This window comes from Colobus angolensis, unplaced genomic scaffold (genome assembly GCF_000951035.1).
Source record: "Colobus angolensis palliatus isolate OR3802 unplaced genomic scaffold, Cang.pa_1.0 Scaffold170, whole genome shotgun sequence".
Lineage (NCBI taxonomy): Eukaryota > Metazoa > Chordata > Mammalia > Primates > Cercopithecidae > Colobus > Colobus angolensis.
The window spans coordinates 776020-784922 of NW_012114822.1; positions in this window are offsets into that span (position 1 = coordinate 776020).

Below are 8903 nucleotides of genomic sequence, written 5' to 3' on the forward strand. Positions count from 1 at the left end.
GGGTTGTTGGCGAGTCCTCACCTCGAAGGTGACACTAGAAGAAGGACTTGAGGAGCAGGCTGGGCATGGTGGCTCACACCTGTAATCCCTATGCTCCGGGAGGCCAAGACAGGCAGATCATCTGAGGTCAGGAGTTCGAGACCAGCCTGGCCAACATGGCAAAACCCCATCTCTACTAAAAATACAAAAATTAGCCAGAAGTGGTGCCAGGTGCCTGTAATCTCAACTACTCAGCTGAGGCAGGAGAATCACTTGAACCTGGGAGGCAGGGGTTGCAGTGAGTTGAGATCGCGCCACTGCACTCCAGCCTGGGTCACAGAGTGAGACTCCATCTCAAAAAGAGAAGAAGGACCCGAGGAGCTGAGGAGGCCAGCCAGGCTGACGTGTGGGGAAAGTCACGCCAGGCACTGGGAAGAGCAAGTGCAGTGGCCGGGACAGAAGTGAGCTGGGCTGAGTCCAATAATTATGGATCGAATAATTATGCAGCTGGTAGTGGAATTATAACCCCAGGTTATACCCCCAGGAATTATAAGCCCAGGACATGCTGAGCTTGAGGGTCTTTGCAGCCTCTAGGCCACTGGAGACTTGGGTTTGGAGCTCAAAGACGCTCCTTTGGGAGTCCCCTGCACATGGGAGCTAATAGCAGGTGAACTGTGGAGCTCGCATTGCCAGGGAGAGGCACAGGGAAGTGCTGCAGAGGGGAGGCACGGGGCCCTGTGGAAGTTTACAGTGGCGGATTCCACCCCGTTGGGAGGGTTGAGGGCTCCTCAAGGAGCCCTACCAGGCCAAGTGGAGAGAACAGCCTGTCCCACACAGAGGGCTCAGAGGGCTCAGAGGGCTCAGCACTGGCAGGGATCCGGGAGGGGAGAGGGCCTGGAGGCACACAGCGAAGGAGGTGGATGGGGGGCAGGGATGCAGAGGCCTGGGAAGGAGGTGAGGCCTGGGGCGGTGGGACAGGCCCAGGTGTGGCCTCTTAGGCAGTTGCCATTTTCTAGGAGCAAAGAGAAGCTTAGAAAGGTTTTATGTAGGGGAGTGGATGACATGAATCCTATTCATAGTTAGCAAAGATCATAAAGCTCAGAGTGAAAATGGATTGGAGGGAACCAGGGGACCAGATGGGCTCACCAGGTGGCCCAGGTGGGAGAGTCAGGGGTGTTGGTGGAGGGACAGAGGATGAATTGGCCAGGGACTTAGGACTCCGTGACTGATTGAAAGTGGGGGGAGGTCTAGGAACGGGGAGGGCGTGCCAAGAAGTTTCTAGCTTGAGAGGTGAGGGAAGAGGTGGCTTTATGGAGGCCCAAGCAGGTGTGTGCTGGAGTGAGTGCCATAGGTTTGCTTTGGGACACGCTGAGCTTGAGGGCCTTTGCAGCCTCTAGGCCACTAGAGACTTGGGTTTGGAGCTCAAAGACGCTCCTTTGCGAGTCCCCTGCACATGGGAGCTAATAGCAGGTGAACTGTGGACCTCGCACTGCCAGGAGAGGGGCAGGGCAGAGAGCCCCAGAGGACACCGTGGGAATTTCAACAGATCCTGCCCAGGCCTAAGAGAAGGAGCCATTGGAGGGGGCTGGTTCTAGCTTCTTTTATCTCTGTAACGGTAATAGTTTGAAAAAACTACCGATTTGCTTTTCTATTTTACATGCAAGTGGCCTGCCATTAACTAATGACCTTTAACACCTCAGGGACTTAATGCAATAGAAGCTTACTTCCACATGAGGCTGGCAGAAGTGTGCCTGATGCGTGGGGACCTCTGTGAAGTCATTCAGGGATCCCGGTTGCCTCCATCCTGCTCTGCCCTGGTGCACTGAGGGAGGAGCCCAGGCGGTGCGCGCCCGCGGGACCAGGTGTGCAGAAGGCCCATGTTCCACTCGAATCCCATTGGCTAGGACCCTGCCACACAGCCACACTGGCCACACCCAACCCCCAACAGGGCTTGGAGATGGGGACCCTGTCCCCAGGAGAGGAGGAGATGGGGATGGGGCGTCACTGGCTTCAACCGCTTCTGTAACTTTTAGCCGCTTGCAGAGAGGAGGGAAGATGCGGAATGCTGAGAAAACTTAAAGATCGTCTGGAGGTTCTGATGTTCACAATGGGATTTTGCAGCAAGAGAAGAGGTTTGAAATCTAAGCATTGTTGAAAAAGAAAGGGATTTTGAAAATTCCTTTGACCTTTTTTAAACTTCCAAAGTAAGAACCTTCTAAGTCTAGAGCTTTTGCTTTTTAGTTCCTCCAAGGTCAGGGCAGAGAGCAGTGATTCTCCCTGGGGTAGACAAGATTTCTCCCGTCTGGACAATAGGTCTAGACCGGGGGCCAGAGTGGAAGGAGCTGACAGAACATGCAGGAAAGACGAGAGACGCTCGCCCTCCGGTCCTGGGCGTGTGGAGAGGACGGCAGAGCCAGAGCGAGGAGGGAGAGCGAGGGGGAGGAAGGTGGTTGGGGTGCATCCCAGCTCCGTTCTCCCTGCGCCTCGGCCCTGTCGTGGCGGAGTTTGTTCTGGGCAGAGCCCCCATACGCCAACACAGCGGCCGCAGCCCGGCTGGGGGATCAGAACTCTGGGGGCTCTAATTTGCCTTGTGAGCTCCTGTGGCTCCCATTTGGTGCCTGGATGCAGAGCTGAAGCTGCAATGGCCCCGTGGGGCAGGCACATGACGTGGGATGGGGGGACCCTCAGCTTCAGTGTGGGAAGGACAGGCGGGCTAGGAGGCTGGCTGGGGGGACTTTGGCAGAGAGACCTGGAGGAGTCTACGGAGCCAGCCAGCCAGGGCCCCAGGGAGGCAGGAGCCCCACCAACTCCACCGCAGGGTCTAAGGAAAACAGCGGACTGCTGCAGCCCTGCCACATACACGGGGACCAGCAGGCAGCCAGGAGGGCACGGGAGCCCCATCCCCTGCCGCAGCCCAGAGAGGAACAGAGGATGGAGACCGGACACGCGCAGTGTAGGCCTAGAGAGACCCAGTCGGACCCAGAATAATAGGCTCCAACAGTGCAGAGGAGAGCTGGAGTGAAGTGGTGGGTGCCTGCTCACCTCCATCCCTGCGTCCACAAGGGGGTGGAAGAGTCCCACCTTTCCCGGGAGGCAGCGGGAAAATCTCGGAGCAGGAGGCGGGGAGAGGTCTCGAGACGCTTTTCCTGATCTTGTAAAGATTCTTGGTTCTAAGGCTGGATTTTTCTTTCTACTTTGTGAACACAGTTTTTCTGCAAAGCATGAAGCCAAGTAAATTTTTATGAATAATGTTGTTTGTAACAAGAGATCTCGTGCTAGTCACTGTGTTAAGGTTTTTACGTATTTTAACCTCATGTAGTCATCATAGCTTTAGGAACGGGCATTATCTCCACCATTTCTTTTCTATCCACAAGCCTGAGACCTGGACGGAGTAGGGTCATGACACAGGCAGGGTTGGAGCGGTGGAGCCTCCCAGGCTGTTTCCAGGCCTTGGGGTCATTCCTCCGTTTGTGCAGCGATTATTTATACAGCATCTGCCGTCCTCGGGTGCGGGCGGGAGGTGGGATTCGGAGATGGTGTCTGAATCCCATCGGCCGTGTTCTCAGTCCTCAGCCTCCTCAAGGGACTGTGCCGTCCCATTGTCTCTACTACCCCTGCCCATCCCATTCCCTGATTTACAACGTTGTCAACTTGTGGCTCCCAATTCAGATCTGAGCAGTGACAGACATGGGTGTGTGTGTGCACCTGTGTGTACAAAGTGTGTGCTGTGCAAACATAGAGAAAGACGCATTCTCGGCCGGGCACGGTGGCTCACACCTGGAATCTCAGCACTTGGGGAGGCTGAGGCAGGCGGATCACTTGAGCCTAGGAGTCAAGACCAGACTGGGCAGCACGGTGAAACCCCCTCTCTGCTAAAATTATAAATAATTAGCCAGGTGTGGTGGTGTGCACCTGTAGGTAGTTTTAGCTCCTCAGGGGGCTGAGGTGGGAGGATCACCTGAGCCTGAGCCTGGGAAGTCGAGGCTGCAGTGAGCCGAGACTGTGCCACTGCACTCCAGCCTGGGCAAGAGATCTTGTCAAAAAAAAAAAAAAAAAGAAAGAAAGAAAACACAAAGTGCATTCTCTTACATTGTGCGGAGTTAATAAATTATTGGCAACCTGCCGTCAATATTGCTCTCCACTCTTCAGATAGCCTCTGTGGCTCTGACATGATCTAGACTCACACACACACACAAACATACACACACATGTGCACACATGCTCTCAGATATGTGCACACACATACATGCACACTATTCACACTATTCCTACTGTCACACCGCCTCCTGGTGGGAACCCAGCAGCCCCCCTGAAACTCTGAGTTAGAACCCAGACATTTTGTGTCCATATGAAAAAAGTCACAAAATTACAGTCCTGTAATGACAACACATCACAAACTCCAGAGGACAGCGCCATCCAGTTCTTTTTTGTATCCTCCTGCAACACCTGGCAGAGGCCAAGCACTGACACCCAAATGCTTATTTACTCTACGTGGAATAGGATCGGTTGAAGTTACACGATTTGCCTGTGTACACATGGGCACATTGTGGGATAAAACAGATTATCCTGGGCTGCCCTGGGCATGCCAGTGAAACGCCATTGAACCATTTCTGCAGGAAAATGAATTCTGATTTCCAAACGTATGTCCTTCTTATAACATACCTGTGGAAGCAAACCCTGGACTTTAGGTCTTCTAGAAGAACTGGGGCAAGGGGGAATTAGAACCTACAGGGTCACGGTTGCACTCTGAGCTGAGCCGGAGCATGAACCCAGGGTCTAGACATTGGGCAATGCTGGAGCCAAAGGGTGTTGAGCCGCCAAGGGTCTAGAACTAAGGCGGTGGAATCCAGGCATGGTTGGCACCCAGGCAGCTACAGCCTCCCTGTTTGTGGGCTGGGTAAAGCCTCACTGGGTCACACAGTTGCCAAATAAAATACAAATACCCAGTTAAATTTGAATTTCAGATAAACAGGGAGTAATTTTTATGCTCAGCATGTTCCAAGCAACATTTGGCATTCTGTATTCTGATTTGCTCCACTTGGCAATCTTATCGGGACAGCTCCTGGAACCAGGCAGAGCAGCCACCGGAGGAGCCCAAGGTCCTCTGAGGCTCAGCCTGCTGCCCCACGCCTGGGAGCCCCCTCTGCTTCGATTTGCTGTTCACCTGTGAGAACAGTCGATATCCAGCATCCATAGAGAAGTCCCAGCCAACATCTGCTTGGGTCTGGAAAGAAGCAACTGTCAGACAATATGTGGCTGGGATCTTTAAAGTTCGAGTGGCTTTTGTGCTTTATCTGTTTGTTCAATTTATTAAAATTCTGAATCGACTGAACAGAACTTTCTAAACACTTAACTACTCATTATGCAACTAATAAAAGCATGAAAATTTCAAATTATTTTAATCTTTGATCTTAATAACATCATGAATTATTAAACTTTTATATTATGAAATATAATGCAGAAAAGTGCACAAAATGAACACTCAATGATTTATCACACATGTGCAACCACCAGCCAGGCCTAGAATAAAATAGAATAGAATATCCCTAGAAGCCCTCTTCACACCATCCGTAGTGCTAAGTCTTTCTTCTCTCAACCCCTGCCAAGAGCTTATCCCTATTCTGGCTTTTGTGTTTATTGCTTTCTGGCTTTTTTCTATAGCGTGTGTCTTAGTCTGGATTCCCCCAAAAGCTGTTAGTTTACTGGGGAAGTGATCCCCGGAAGCAGAAAGGGAGTGAGATAGGGAAGAGGGAAAAGCTAAAAAATGTATGAATGACCAAATCTTCCATGTGAGTGACTGGGGCTCAGTCTAGCTCAGAATCTATTTCTCACAGTTCTAGAGGCTGAGAAGTCCAAGACCAAAGCATGATAGTTTCAGTGTTTGGTGAGGGCCCAATTCTTGGTCCATAGATGGCCATCTTCTCACTGTGTTCTCTTACCTGTTGGAAGAGATGAGAGAATTCTCTGGGGTCTCTGTGATAAGGGCACTAATCCCATTCATGAGGGCCCCACCCTCATGGCCTAATCACTTGCAAAAGACCTCACCTTTCCAAATAACATCACATTGGGAATTAGGTTTCAACACATCAATTTTAGGGGGACACAAACATTCAAGTCTATAGCACCTTATTATTGTCCTGCTGAAGAGTAGGGGAGCTGGGGCATGTATTTACCAAATTCTGGTTGAGAGCTGCCGCTGGGAGTGCTAACTGCCCTGCACTTGCAGTTGCATTTGTTGGCAACTGTATTAGCTCAGCTGCTAAAACAAAATACCATGAACAAGGTGGTTTAAACAAGAGAGTTTATTTTCTGACAGTTCTGAAGTCTGGAAGTCCAAGATCAGGATGTCAACATGGTCAGGTTCTGGTGAGGCCTCTCTTCCTAGTTTGTAGATAGCTGCCTTCTTGCTGTGTCTTCACACGGTAGAGAGAGAGAGATAGGTAGAGTGCAAGCAAGCTCTCTGGGGTCTCTTCTCCTCCTCCTCCTCCTCCTCCTTCTTTTTTTTTTTGAGATGGAGTCTCACTCTGTCATCTAAGCAACAGAACTAAGCAGTGTGGTCAGTGCAACCAAGCGACTCTGATGCAAGCTCCATGTTTCCTGGTAGACTGGAAACTGTGCCATCCACACAGAGATCCTGAAAGCTACAGTGTCCATCCCTGAACTGTAAGGTTTAGTTTAGCCTTTAAAAAAAATACTGTATGTAAACGGAATCAGAAGTATGCATTCTCCTGTGTCTAGTTTCTTTTCTTCATCTTGACTCTGAGAGTCTTCTGTGTTGTTGCATGTAGCTATAGTTCATTTTCAGAACTGTGTGTGTTCCATTCCATGAATATACCTTCCGATATTTATCCATCCTCCTATTGACAGACACTTGGGCTTGAGGCTTAATACACTTTAGGGTTGATATAGATTATGCTGCTATGGACATTGTTATACACATTTTTGGTATATGGATGTAGGCATCTCTGTTGGGCTTATTCCCAGAAGGGGCATTTTGGGGTAAATATATATTCACATTTAGCAGGTAATGTCAGTTTCCCAAAGGGTTTTACTAATTTACACTCTCAGCAGTGAGTATAGTTTACTCGCTTACACAAATTGATATTGTTTGTCTTTTACTTTCTTTTTTTTTTTTTTTGAGACAAGGTTTTGCTTTGTCACCCAGGCTGGCGTGCAGTGGCACAATCTTAGCTCACTGCAACCTGCAACCTCTGCCTCCAGGGTTCAAGCGATTCTCCTGCCTCAGCTTTGCGAGTAGCTGGGATTACAGGTGCACAGCATCATGCCTGGTTAATTTTTGTATTTTTAGTAGAGATGGGGTTTCGCCATGTTGGCCAGGCTGGTTGCAAACTCCTCAAGTGATCCTCCCGCTTGGCCTCCCAAAGTGCTGGGATTACAGGCAAGAGCCACAGCACCCGGCCTTGTCTTTTACTTTCAGCCATCTGGTAGATGTACACTGGTGGATAATGACACTTATAATTTACATTTCCCTATGAGTAATGAGGTTAAGCACCTCTTCATATGTTTATCAACTGTCTCAGTATCTCCTCTGTAAAGGGCCTGATCAAGCCTTTTGTCCACATTTCTATTTACTTGTCTGTCTTCTTTATTGATCTATAAGCATATGTTGATATGTTGTGTATCTGGATACAAGTCCTTCACAAGTTTTTTTTGTTGCTGTTTTTTGTTTTGTTTTGTTTTGTTTTTTGAGACAGGGTCTCGCTCAAACTATAGAAAAATAGCAGATCTAAACATGAAAAATAAAACAATAAAAGTTCTAGAAGCTAACATAGGACAGACAATATATATATAACCTTGAAGTAAGAAAAGATTTCTTAAATAGGGCAAAAAAATACCATAAAATTGATTAACTGGACTACATTAAAGTTAAAAACTTGCCAAGGGGCCAGGAGCAGTGGCTTACGCCTATAACCTGAGCACTTTGGGAGGCCGAGGCAGGCAGATCACTTGAGCTCAGGAGTTTCAGACCAGTCTGGGCAATATAGCGAAACCTTGTCTCCAGAAAAAATACAAAAATTGCACCAGGCATGGTGGTGCATGCCTGTAGTCCCAGCTACTCAGAGGGCTGAGGCAGGAAGGTTGCTTGAGCCTGAGAGATCAAGGCTGCAGTGAGCCGAGATTGCACCACTGCACTCCAGCCTGCGTGACAAAGTGAGACCCTGTCTCAAAAAACAAAAAACAAACTTTAAGCATTTTAGAACAATACATTGATTTGAGAGGAGCTGAAAGTTTTGCATATTTTCAATCTATGAGCATTATATATAGATCTCCATCTATTTAAGTCTTTTAAAATTTCTTTCAATAATATTTTATAGTATACAGGACATAGGTACAAAAACTACAAAAATTAGCCAGGCCTGGTAGTACGTGCCTGTAGTCCCAGCTACTCAGGAGGCTGAGGTGGGAGGATGGCTTGAGCCCAGGTGGCAGAGGTTGCAGTGAGCCGAGATCGTGCCACTGCACTCCAGTCTGGATGACAGAGCCAGACTCCATCTCAAAAAAATAAAAATAAAATTAAAAAAAAAAAGTAAAACCCATAATTTCATTGTGGTAAATTCTTCTATTTATTATTGAATGATTTGCTTTGCTAACATTTTTTAGAGACTGGCCTGCTGTAGTTTTCCCTTTTAGAAACATCCTATCGGGTTTTGTTTTCAAGGTCATGCTTGTCTCATAAAACAAATTGGAGAGTACTTCCCCTTCCCTCCCTCGATTTTCTTCTCTTTCCAGGAAGGATTTGGGTAAGATTGGCATTGTATTTTTGTTCACCGTTTAGAAGAACTCATCAGTGAAGCAGCTGGGACCAGAGTTTTCTTTGTGGAAAAATTTGAAATTGTGAATTCGATTTCTTTAATAGTTATAAGCTATTCAGATTTTGTATTTCTTTTCTCCTTCCTTCCTTC